This window comes from Tinamus guttatus, unplaced genomic scaffold (assembly GCF_059628265.1).
Source record: "Tinamus guttatus ecotype Peru unplaced genomic scaffold, ASM5962826v1 Tinamus_guttatus_pri_ptg000240l, whole genome shotgun sequence".
Classification (NCBI taxonomy): domain Eukaryota; kingdom Metazoa; phylum Chordata; class Aves; order Tinamiformes; family Tinamidae; genus Tinamus; species Tinamus guttatus.
In genome coordinates this window covers 14,462,385-14,474,416 of record NW_028288774.1, presented here as the reverse complement: position 1 = coordinate 14,474,416, position 12,032 = coordinate 14,462,385, and the positions used below count along the sequence as shown (strand labels likewise).

The 12,032-nt window shown below is 37.4% G+C and overlaps 1 protein-coding gene across 1 annotated transcript in view; it reads right to left on the bottom strand.

Annotated features, from left to right (window-relative positions):
* SYT9 (synaptotagmin 9) overlaps window positions 1-12,032 on the bottom strand; it is a 39,454-nt gene that overhangs the window by 23,501 nt on the left and 3,921 nt on the right. The gene's annotated exons all lie outside the window — the stretch shown is intronic.

Below are 12,032 nucleotides of genomic sequence, written 5' to 3'. Positions count from 1 at the left end.
ACCATTATTTAACTCTATAATCACATCTACATAAATAAATTGTGAGTTGGAGGTGTTTTTCTCTATTTTGCTGTAAGGTGTACCTTTTGAAAAATGACTCAATGAAACAGCTGTTTTTGTGGTTACAGCAGTTCTGAAATAAGTTTTTCTGTGGATTATGCAATAGATCATGCCTTAAACTAAATTAGTAAGAACTTTTACTGCCTCAAATTGCTTTGATAAGGTTGTGTTTGTAATTTTCCACATTTTTCGTAGGTTTAAAATGTCAGGATGCATCTCTAACTAACAGCTAGCTTAGATTTCCAAAGGATGGCACAATGTTGAAAAATGCAGCTTCTACTAGAACAGTTGCTTTGAGTATGACAATTCAGATGAAACAACCTTAATCAGTTTGAGAAAAAAAAATCCATTTTTTTTTTTAAACAAAAAGCTCCCAAGTTTCCGGCCCTGCTGTGAGCCTCACTCTCAGTAGATCACACTTCCACCTAGGAGAGGAATGACACCACAATCAGTTTTGCGCAGGAACTCTCCAACTTCCCTTGCATGCTGAAAAGCATTTTTAAACAATTTTAACCAGCAGAGCCCTTCTGGCTTCTCCCAGTTGTAGAAGGAGAAAGTTCATTAATTGTGAGGACAGCCATTGTTTTTCCTAGCTCTACTTATGGCTCCTTGAGGAGTCCTTTTCAAATGCTCCAAGTTGCTTTCTCTCTGTAAAAAGGAAGGTCAGGTGGCTTTAACATGTTGCCTTATTCACTGAGTTTTAAGAAACTATAATGAACTAGGTTATCTGCTCACATTAAAGATCAGGAATATTTTTTTTTCTTTTATGTGGGGGAAATATTTTTTGAGGGCAGAAGAAAGGTAAAAACCTGTGGGAAAACATTTTCCCCAAGGTGCCCCCACCTGTGTCCTCAGAATATAAGAATAAATTTACAGCAAATATCTCCCCCTGCCCCCATCCTCATCTCCAAGGAGCAAAAGAAACAAGTCCAAAGCTTCTACTGACTATTAGTAGCAGGTACTTCTGGAAATCCCATATCTCTCTTCTCTAAAGACCGGATTTTCTAAGAGAAGATTGCAGAATGTATATGAAAACAGAGAAACTGAGAGGCAAATGGAGAAGATTAAATCTAAAATGAAACAGCTTAAAACTGTAAAAGGCAAAGAAAAAGCACAGAAGCTAAATTGAGCAAGACTCAATATTCAGACTGCTCTTTCGCTCAATCATTCGTAAGCAGCAAAGTGATTATTTTAAGGTGTGATGCTCTTAGAGGTCTTCCTAATTTGGGCTAAACCCAAATATAAAAGACAACCTCAACTTGCTTCTTTTGCAAAGCATATACTGAATAAGATATGCTTCGGGTGAGAACTGAGCATGTCTGGATTCCGATTACTATAAACAACGCTATGAAGTTTTCCCATGAAATATATAATAGTACATAGTACTTATTTTTGGATGTAAAATCAAAACTAGACATGTTAAAGGGTTTCTCTTCTTGCATTTAACTAGTTTAATGGAGAGGAAAGTTGCATTGTTCTCTGGCATTGCAGATAGGCTGTATTTACAACTAACAAAGCAAACAGCAAGCACAGTGTAGCACTGTCAGGTACACTGTTATCCCCCTATCCCAAGTCTTCACAAGGAGACAGACCACAGATGAAGATAGGAGCTAGAAATGACCTCAGGTATGATTAACTTCTAACTTTGTCATTCCCTGTGTTACTGGCAGCAATACCCATAGCTCTCTACTGCAGAGACAAGAGTGCTATTGGTTCGCCATGGTCGGCTGGGATCAGTTTAGGATAAAAAAAAAAAAAAAACTAATAACTACTTCATTAAGACTAAAAATTCTTGAAATGGGAAATTGTCAAAATTAGGATATTTCAGCTTTTTATGGAAAAACAGACTTTTTTGCTGTCATTCTTTTATAACAACTAATCTTTCAGAAAAGACTGCTCAGTCAGAAGTCTGTTTTTCATTCATCTTAACATAAAGGTCAATATATGAATGCTTCCAAGTATCAGGTTTTTAGTGCTGAGAGTAAATTATCTAAATACACCATCTTCACATGTGTCTGCAGGTTTCAAAAGCAGCAAGAGGCTTCACAGTGTATTTATCACCTCAGAATGGCAGGGAACGTTTGCATCTTAGATATCTAAGAATACATTTCCTTATTCACTTACATGATTAGGGAGACATCCACTTGTGAGCACCACAGACTAGGGTTACTGGAGGGATCAGATTTTTTTTATTTTCTTCTCATTCTTTATTTTTCAAAATATTACAGTGAGTATTTAAGTCACATAAGTAAATCTAGTCATGCTGTTAGTAGAAGACCTAAGCAACAGCATTTCTTAAAATCATGTATGTTTTCTACAGTAAAGATTTGCAGTAGCGTTCCATACTGTGATACCATCTTCCTGGTATGTGTATATTTGTGTGTATGTTTGTAATTGCTACAAAAAGTAACCTCTGCTACGCTGTCTTCTAAAGCCAACTTTGCATTCATCTTTTATTATCAAAACACCATTTTCCATATTATGTAAGACCGTTAATCTGATAATTAAGTGAATGAAGAATATCTAAATAATAAATGCAATTACAAACAAGCTTCAAAACAGCTTGAATGTGCTGGAAATCACTCCATTATATACTTCCTTATCCTTGTCTTTCGAATTGCAGAAGGTAAAGCTAATACCTATCTCTGCTTAATATTCTGTATTCTGATAGGAGCTATCTCTAATATGTTAGATGCATCTTTTTTGTCATTACTATCTCTTGGAGAAATTTTGTATTTTGTGCTAGCAGCATATAGAATCTATACTCATTCTACTGGATTTGCATTTTCACTAATTGTTAATTTGACTAGATCTGTATCTTATCTCCTGAAATTATTCCCTCCAGAAAAATTAGAACAGCTAGCTCTTTAATATGAGGAACTACCAAGTACCCTCTCTGCTTTGCAAAGAGCAAGCAAATGTTTATGATTAACGGTTCCTTCATCAACAAACTAAATGGAAAGAGCAGGTGCTGTCAGCCCAAATTTGAAACACAGATGTGTGCAGCAACATTCAAACCCTAGGCACTACCAGCAGACAAAGCTGCCCCCCATTCCTGTGAAGGAAAATTTTGCAGATTCCTGTCTTTTTTTCTGCTGTGCTTTCTTTGCTGTCCTAGATTGCTTCTTGGCAAAGCTCTGTCTCTCAGTGAGGTTTCTAGACAGAGCACGTCAGCTTTGGCTGTTCAAACTGAAAAAACTGTCAGGCTACGCTGGCAGCAGATGAACCTGTGCGAATAATTTAGTGATACTTCCACCTCTGCTTTAGAATATGTGGAGGAAGTATATTGTGTTTCAGATTTACTGTATAATCCCTCTTACGGATAAAATAAATGTAACTCATTTCAGTAGTTTCAGCCCTAGTCTTCCCAAATGACGCATCTCTGTTAGCAAGCTGGCGTTGGGTGGCAGGGAAGGGGGGAGAGGAGGAATCTTTGGGTGCAAACGTGCTCGGCCACACTCGCTGTGCCACCCTGGTTGGTGGTACAGATTTACCTGTACTGTATTCATGCATGAATTACAGAAATAAGTAGGATCAGTAGATAACAAGTTTGGTATATGAGCTAGGTCCAAATTTTAGTATTTTTCTAGTCTGAAAAAAAATCCACAAAACCTCAAAGATGCGCTCCGAATCCACTCCCTCTGATTCTGAGGTCCCAGCAACAAACCAGTGAAATATTGTATACTTTAGAATAAATACAGTATAGTGATTATAGTTAATTGCAAATGAGATTCTCCATTAGGCTTAAGATGAACCAAAGGAGACAAGCAATTTAACAGATTGCACTTTCAGTGCCAGAATCAATTAAGATTTTCCAAATCCTGTAAATATTAATAGTAATTAGTAAGCTACACATCCCTGAGTGTCTTTGACTGATGTCCAGCATGCGCTATCTTGTTGTGCTTAGCTATTAGAGAAGACAGGCTAACAAGTGTTTTAACAGATAGTCTACAGCACACGTTTTGGGGGGAATTAAGTGCAAATCTGCAGATACATATGCTGCTGATGCAGGGTGCTCCAGCCTCTGGCTGCCACTGACAGCAGCAACTCTGCAAAATAACAATTAATTCCTAGGCGATACTGACCAAACCACAGGACAACCGAGTATTAAGTACTGTTCCTTGCACCGAGCACAGTATTCAGTTTGGTCGTTATGAGATTATGGTAGTATCAGGGGATTACAAATCAGTTCAGCGGTTGTTCTGCAGTAAAATACCACCAGTTGCAGGGTATTTTACTACTTCTAGAACATAATTTAAAATATATTAGGTTCAGCCAAGCAATAAATAAGAAAAAGAAGATAAATAACCTTACCAGGGAGAAAAATTATAGTCGTGGTATACAGAATAGCTGTTTTTAAGGACTAGCTTTTCTATCTTTTCTCTTCATCAAAGAATTGCTCTGCCTTGAATCTGAGGAATTCCATTTAAAAAAAAAAAAAAAAACCTCCAGGAGTTCTGCTACTTCTAAGAGAAAAAAAAAAATCAAATAACATCATGGCATAAACTGTTGATAAGTTTCTAGCTGCTATTTTTCTATTTTCTGATCTCTACATTTCTTATTCTTGCTCAGAAAAAAAATAGCAATGATGGTTTCATCTCAGGAGAGCCATTGCTAACTGGAATACTGATGATGGACTTTGGACTTGAGTATCAAATTCCCACACATTGTCAGTGGGGCATGAGTTGATTTGTTTATGCACATTTCTTGGAAAATTTTACCCTCAAAGATTATTCAGAGTTAAAAAAAAATGATGCCATTTGGCAGCTCTGTTTTGGCAGCTTTTGAAATCAAAATTACAGCAGGATTAAAAGTTACACCAAATTATATAAAATCAGATGAATACAGGGAGAGGGCATATTCTCTTGAAAGACTAAAAAGTGCTATTTGAAAAAAAAAATGTTTCTCTTGAAAGGATAAAATTATATTCATTTTAATTTAAAAAGACACAATTGTATTGTTGAACTCAATTAAAATAAAAAACCCTGGAGAGCTGCATTTTCCAAATTTGCAAACTTCTAAAAATCAAGCTATTAGGAGGATGCTCAGTGGAAAGTGAGTTGCATAACTACTAAAGTTCTGTAAAAAACTTTCATAAAAGGTGTGGATGGCTCACTGCAGAAATTATTTTAAAAATGAAAAGCATGTTGAGATCTGCTGGTGAAATTAATAAATAAAAATGCTTAAAATAAATATACTGAGATGGCAAAAATCCGCTGTTTAATCATGGTGGGGAGAGGCACATTAAAAGACCTCTCCCACAGTGAGAGATATTTTTAATTGCATATTCTTGCTAACGTAATGTGAAAGAGATTAACAATTATAGTAGGCCTTTCAGTTTTAGTTGCAAATAGTTTCATTTTAAGATATGCCTTTGCAAAACTAACCGGACCGTGACAATTAATGTTTGAAACCGTTACGCTGAAAAAAGGGTAGTAAACTGCAAAATGATGAGCTATCCAACAACAGAAAGCTGACCTGTTACTGCTGTAGAACAGAGAGAAACAGGCTAGAGACTGGAGTGAGATTTATTATAAATCCAAGCTTACAAAGAGATATCAAGAATAAATTCCATATCTAAACACTGAGATTAAGCCCAGCACATAAACAGAGGGCTTGAAATCCTGCTTATGCTTTTATTTATTCCATTCTGAATATATATTCCATCAAATCTCTGCATCTCAATTATTGCATCCTTGCTGAGAGCACAGGCACATTTTTATTTGCTAACCTACACAAGAGAAAAAAAAAAAAAAAGATTGTTTATTATTTATAAGAGGAAAGTGCTGAGATGTCCCAGCCAAGCCCAGACTCTTGCTGCCTGATCACTGTTGAAATATAGAGCACCCTGTTCAGGAAAACGACTTCCAGCCTCAGTCCTTGGGCCCAGCGCTTTCTCAGGCTGCTTGCTAGGCTGTTTTCTGCTCACTGCTTTGCCGTCATCACAGCTCAGACATGCCCCAATCTCTCCCTGGCTACGTACAAAGGATTAGCTGGGACTTTGCTCTATATTATTTACACCAAATCCAAGTTCTTATGCGGATTTTTCTTGTAAAACAGCAGTTATGTTATACATGGTAGGTATTCAGGTTTATTTACTGCAGCTGTGCTTGAGTGTTGGGATTGCTACAGAAGAATTAAGAATTGCAAAAACTGGGCTGCAGCCCTCAGGTGTTTACACGGCTGGAGTCCATGAGCATTTGTCATTTATCCGTGGCAGAAATATCTTACCAAGTCTGGAAGATCATCCTGAGAGAAAGCCCAGGTGGGAGGCAAACAGGGCTGCTCCTCCAGAGGAAAGGGCTTGTTGAAGTACATGGCAGCACTGAATGAGTATCTGCGAATTCCCTCGCTGGCCTCCCCTCCGCGCCAGCTCTTGCGGTTCGAATGCAGCATTAGTCCTGCTTGAGAGGCTGCTTCCCTCCGAGGCCAATCGGCTGCTCGGCAGCGCGTGAAGCGCTCGCCGTCTGAGCGGCTCGCTGGCAAGGGAAAGGACAGCGCTAACGCTAGGGCTCCTGCAGCTCCCATTTGCCTTGGCACAAGGGGAATGACCTGGAGAACCTCTGCCCGCTCTGGAGTACCCGCTCACTGCGTTCAGCCCACGTAAACAAGCCTGCCTTGGAAGACAAAATAATCTGTCGCTGGACAGCCGTGAACAGTTAACATCATTTTGAGTAGAGACCTCATCTTGCTTAGTACCATGGCAACAACCACCACTCAAAATCTTCCTCAGGAGACAGGTACAGGGAAAGGAAGAAAAGCAGTCAAAACACTGAGAATGTAAAATATTTTGACAAAATTCCTGTTCCCACTTCTTTTAGGGTACAGAACTGTCAGAAGTAGTAGTAAATCCTGAGATTGTGTTGCTGAAGGTGAAAAACACCTCCCCCCTGTCTGGGGGAGTTGAGATTGGTGAAGCAGCTGCTGCTCTGCTGTTGCTATTAAAGTCTGTCCTGCTTTCTAGCTCCCCACAAACACACGGGAGAAGGAGAAATGCATCAAAGGAACAAAGTGCAATTTTTGTCACAGTGCTGGGTCTCTCTTATAATACTACCACCATAGAAGGACAGATAGAGCAATTATCATCAAATCACTCTGGCAAATCTCTATCTGTGCAATACTATTTTGGGCACTGCTGTTAGCTATTTTATAGTCACTGGCTCATGGCAGCTGTATGAAAGAAATCATCTTGACTAGCCAAATCATTCTTTATAACATAACAACAACAACAAAAGAGACATAGGTAGAGATTGAATGAGGCAGGTATGAACAAGACCTATTAGCTTGAGAATGAGAGCAGATAAAAATGTTACAGCTTCTACTCTTAGGAAAAGCTGGCAGGAGCAGTGATGTTGCTGTGCAGGAAATAGCTGAGGTGACAGCTTTTCCTCATTAGATGAAGCTGTGACGGTAGAGCTCTCTCTTTCCTGCTTTGCCACAGCCCTACTGTCAGTGTCAAATGAGACTTTCTCAGGCAGGCTTGCCAAACTAAGGGATTCCCAAGACAGCCAGAGCTTTTAAACAGATCTGCCTGTACCTTTTTCTACAGTGACCTCCCCAAAGAAGATCAAAAGGCTTTTACATTCAGAAAAAAAAGGCAAACTGCACTATAATAAAACCAGAAATATTATTATACAAGGGAGTGCAAAGTGACAAGGGATAACAGGGAGAAAAAAAAAAAAAAAAAAACAGGTCTATGCACAACTTTCCCTGCCTATGATATCCCTAAAGGCAGGACATCAATCCCAGGCTTCAATTCCATTAACTCCAATTTCTGACTGACAGCAAATGTGCTGGTGCTCTGGTCGCTGCCCCTTCCGAGGCCTGGCTGCTGCTGTGCCCCATATGCCAGCCTCGCGAGCAGCAGGGCGCTGCCCCGCACTGCAGCTTGCTGCCCTCCCGCACCCCGGGATTTCTGACAGTACCAGAACCCATCCCCTCCAAGGTCCTTCAGCTCTTCTTCTTCTTGGAACAGATAAACTGAGAACAAACAAATCAAAGAGAAATAGCTTAACCCCCTACCTCTCCATTTAGCACTTACGCCTAGTTTCTGGTCCTTGTTTTCCAGTTCTAGGTTCATTCTCTTCATTAGACAGATCATCTCATCACATTTCTTGACTGGGATAGAAAAATCTTATCTTTTGACTCATTCAATCTACCATTAGCGCTTGTTAATTAAACAATACCACCCAAAAAGCATGAAAAAGGTTGACTTTGACTTTTGTTACCACTTTAGACATGTGCAGAAAGAGAAGCTTTTTCTAGTGGCATGTTCTGCTGCTGTGGAGAGATCAGTCATAGATTAAACCAAACCCCAATACACTCGAAGCTGCTAGTTTAGATTTTTGTTTTGTTTTGCACGTTGTTAAAATTTAAAGAAATAGTACTGCTAGCAGGAGAAATGTTCTGGTCAGTGCTTGTTGTATCTTGAACCAGCACAAGATCTGTTTTGCTATATTTAGTTGCTAACAGCCCTAAAAGCCATTTCAGAGTTGTCATAATGGCATTGATACATATCTGACCTCAGCTAGATTAAGTGACTGGAATTGCACTCAGCTAGAATCTGCTCAGTACCTGCTCTGTACCTCTGTAGCCAAACGCTGCTCCTTTGTGCTGTGCAGAGACCTCAGCTTAAGGAACACTTGAAATCACCCTATTTAAGGCCAACATGCCAAGAAATATAGAATAACTAGTCCTTAATGTTATCCATGATGTTTTCCAGAGAAAACAACAAAAAAAGAAACTTCCCTTTCAAATGAGCAAAACATCTGCTACCAAATGGAAATACATGACTATACATCTGTTGGTCTCACTGATAATATAGATAGAATTAAACAGTACTGTATGTATAGGATAATTGATATTGACTTGCAAATTATAACTAGTTAAACATTTTGATTGATATAAAAAGCGCTCTCAATGATATCTTAATGTCTATTAATGAAACCATTAACTGTATAGACATGAACCTCTTTCAAATTACAGAACAGCTAGAGTTGGTTTTAAAAGAGAACTTTAACTTTATATGGCTGTGGCCAGGTGCCTGTTGAGATAATTGGTATGTAAGATTGGTCAAAGGTATTGATGGGTTGTTTGTACAACAATACTATTATGTTCTCAAATTATACTGAATTTGGGGAGATAACAATACAGTTTTCGTTCTTGATTACAACAAAGAGGTACAAAAAATAGAATTTGGGGAATTGGGAAAACATTCTCAAAGGAAAATGGGAGACTTTTTCACTTTGGATGTGTAAGGGTACTGAAAGGAATGATCCCATTTCAAATCCTAATTCTGATTATTTTACATGCACTTAGAAAGTTTTAACTCTGAAATAATTAGTGTTTGACTTCTTTGTTACTATGTTGCATTTACATTAATAATCTGGATTTTTCTGTCAGATTGTATATTCTTATACTCTTCCAACATTTATTTTCAACATGCAAACATCAGCTGTAACTTGGCTAAAGACACACACATCCATATGTCAGTTCTGACTGCATCCACTATATTTCTGAATTCTAACTAATCATAATAAATATAAGATAAATTTCTGTAGTGCATGTGCTAAAAGAAGACAGACTGATTTTACTTGATTAAAGAATGTTTAAAATCCAAAAAATGCAGCTGAACTTATTGAGTATCTTAAAATTAATGCAACTAACCATCAGCTATTATACATAACATTTTCTTAATTTTTTTGTTCTTTCCTAATAAACGGACCATACACTCATTACTTAACAGTACTACAGAATATGCAAGGAAGATTTATCTTGTAATAATACAAACTTTAGGAATTAAAGTTTTTACAAGTTGGAATCAACAGCATTCTTTATATAAAATCCTTCAGTCTGTAATTAATTATACTGATGACCTCTTGAACTAAAATTGTTGCCTTGTAAACTCACATATTTTGTTAACAATTTGACAGGAGCATAAAGCTTTAGACTAAAATAATCTCTCTTTATCTCTTCAGTCTACATAAAGCTATAGAAGAGCTTAAATTAATGACAAAACACAGCAAAATTGCAGAATACAGGAAGCTTTTAAGTACAGCTTTGCACTAAACCAACAGTGATCGTTATTTTCACTAGTGGAAGAACGACAACCTCAAAATGGGGTTTTAAATATAAACATAAACTAAAGACTAAATTGCTGAAATATAATGTTCTATAACGTTCCAACAAGAAAAAGGCCAGAAGTTGGAGCTTTCAGTTAGGTGTTGTCTCGACTGCGTAGTAAGGATATGGTTGTGACCATATTACTCAGTCTGCACCAGCCACCTGCCCGAGGAATTACTGTTGCCGGAACATGACAGAGGAGATGGGAAGGAGCCGTAACTGCTTCTCTCCTGGCCACCTCCTGTCATGGAGGCGACAGGGGAACTGGAAGAGCTTGGGCTTCATCCCTTCTTCTCAACCCAGAAGCAATTCTTAGAAAACAAATCCTTAATTCCTGAGCATCACAGCAGCACTCTAGGTCTACTGGGTCCATGTAGCTCTGCCTCACAATACTCTTATAAACAGATTCGCCAAGAAACCCAAAGACTAAACTTGTGCAATGTCACGGGTTCTGAGCACCCATTTCTTTACAGGGAAAGACACAGTGAGAGCCTCTAAGTATATACGTAATAGGAAGTATGTGTTTTACTTTCTGCAAATTTGTTCCTGAATTTCACGAGAGAAAAAAAAAAAAAAAAAAAAAAAACTATTTGCAGGTTAAATACCGGTACCACTGTATTTTCCTCAAGTAGTCCTTTTGTTCTTAATACTCAAGAAACTCAGAAGTATTTGGGCCTCACACATCAGCATTCACTTGACATTATGTCAGTGAGTATGATTCATACTTGTCTGTCTTACAGAGAGCTCTGTTCTAACAGCGTATAGGATACTGTACGCTGATACTGAATGGTAGCATTTTACATTCATTTTGCAGGAGGGGGAAAAAAAAAAAAAGAGAGAAAGCAATAACTCATAAGTAAAATCAAAATAAAAACATACCAGAACTTATTTCACCCTCTCCAATCTTTCTCATGTCCTTAACATCTCTAAATGCTTTTTACATTTATCTAGATAAATCTAAATGTATTTAGGATCTAGATTAAATTCTGCAGATGAACTGTTGATATATGTTCTTTCAAAGTTGGGGAAAAAAAAAAATCAAGTGATTTATTTTTGAGTTAAGATACCCTCTTAAAAGTTAAACTACTTTTCTGAAGACAGGTTTTGTTTTTCAACTCAATTCTAAATTAAAGAGAAGTCTGCTGGAACACTATTTAATGACAGGTGGTGAACGATAAATTTAAAGAAGCCTAAACTGAGATTTTCAGAGAGACTGAAAATAATTAAGACTTCAGTTTCTGACAAATTGCAATTCAGTATTATATAATACATATTATATCTATAAATAACATTATATAATAATATTCATTAGAAATCCTAGACCTAATTATCAATTGAATAATTTAATATAATTAATCTACATAATTTCAATAATTTCACACTTGGAGAAATATCATAATTGAGATTGGATACAGACAAGTTCCAAAAGTTTTAGCTTCTATAGAGTGAACAGTCCATCTTAGTTATAGTCTCAGCACAAAAATATGACTTAGATACCTCATGGGTAAGCTGGAAGGCTGCATTTAGGCCAATGATACCTTTTTGCTTGTTCTTCCGCCTTTCCTGTTGACAGTGTAATTCATACTACATCTTGTGCCTAAGAAATCAGTAAAGTTGAAGGTAAACTTTTAAAAACGATGATGAAGAGTTTTAAATTGATTCTACTGCATGCACATAGCTTTACCTTCTCATATTGTTTCTTTAATATTCATCACATTTCTGGGCCTACCTATTTTGTTTTCTTGGCTGCAGTCAGCTATCTTTAATGAAATAGTAATTATCTGTCTTTCTATCACTATATAGTATTGATGTCTTACTAATGACCTGTAGCATACTTTATGTCTAATGGC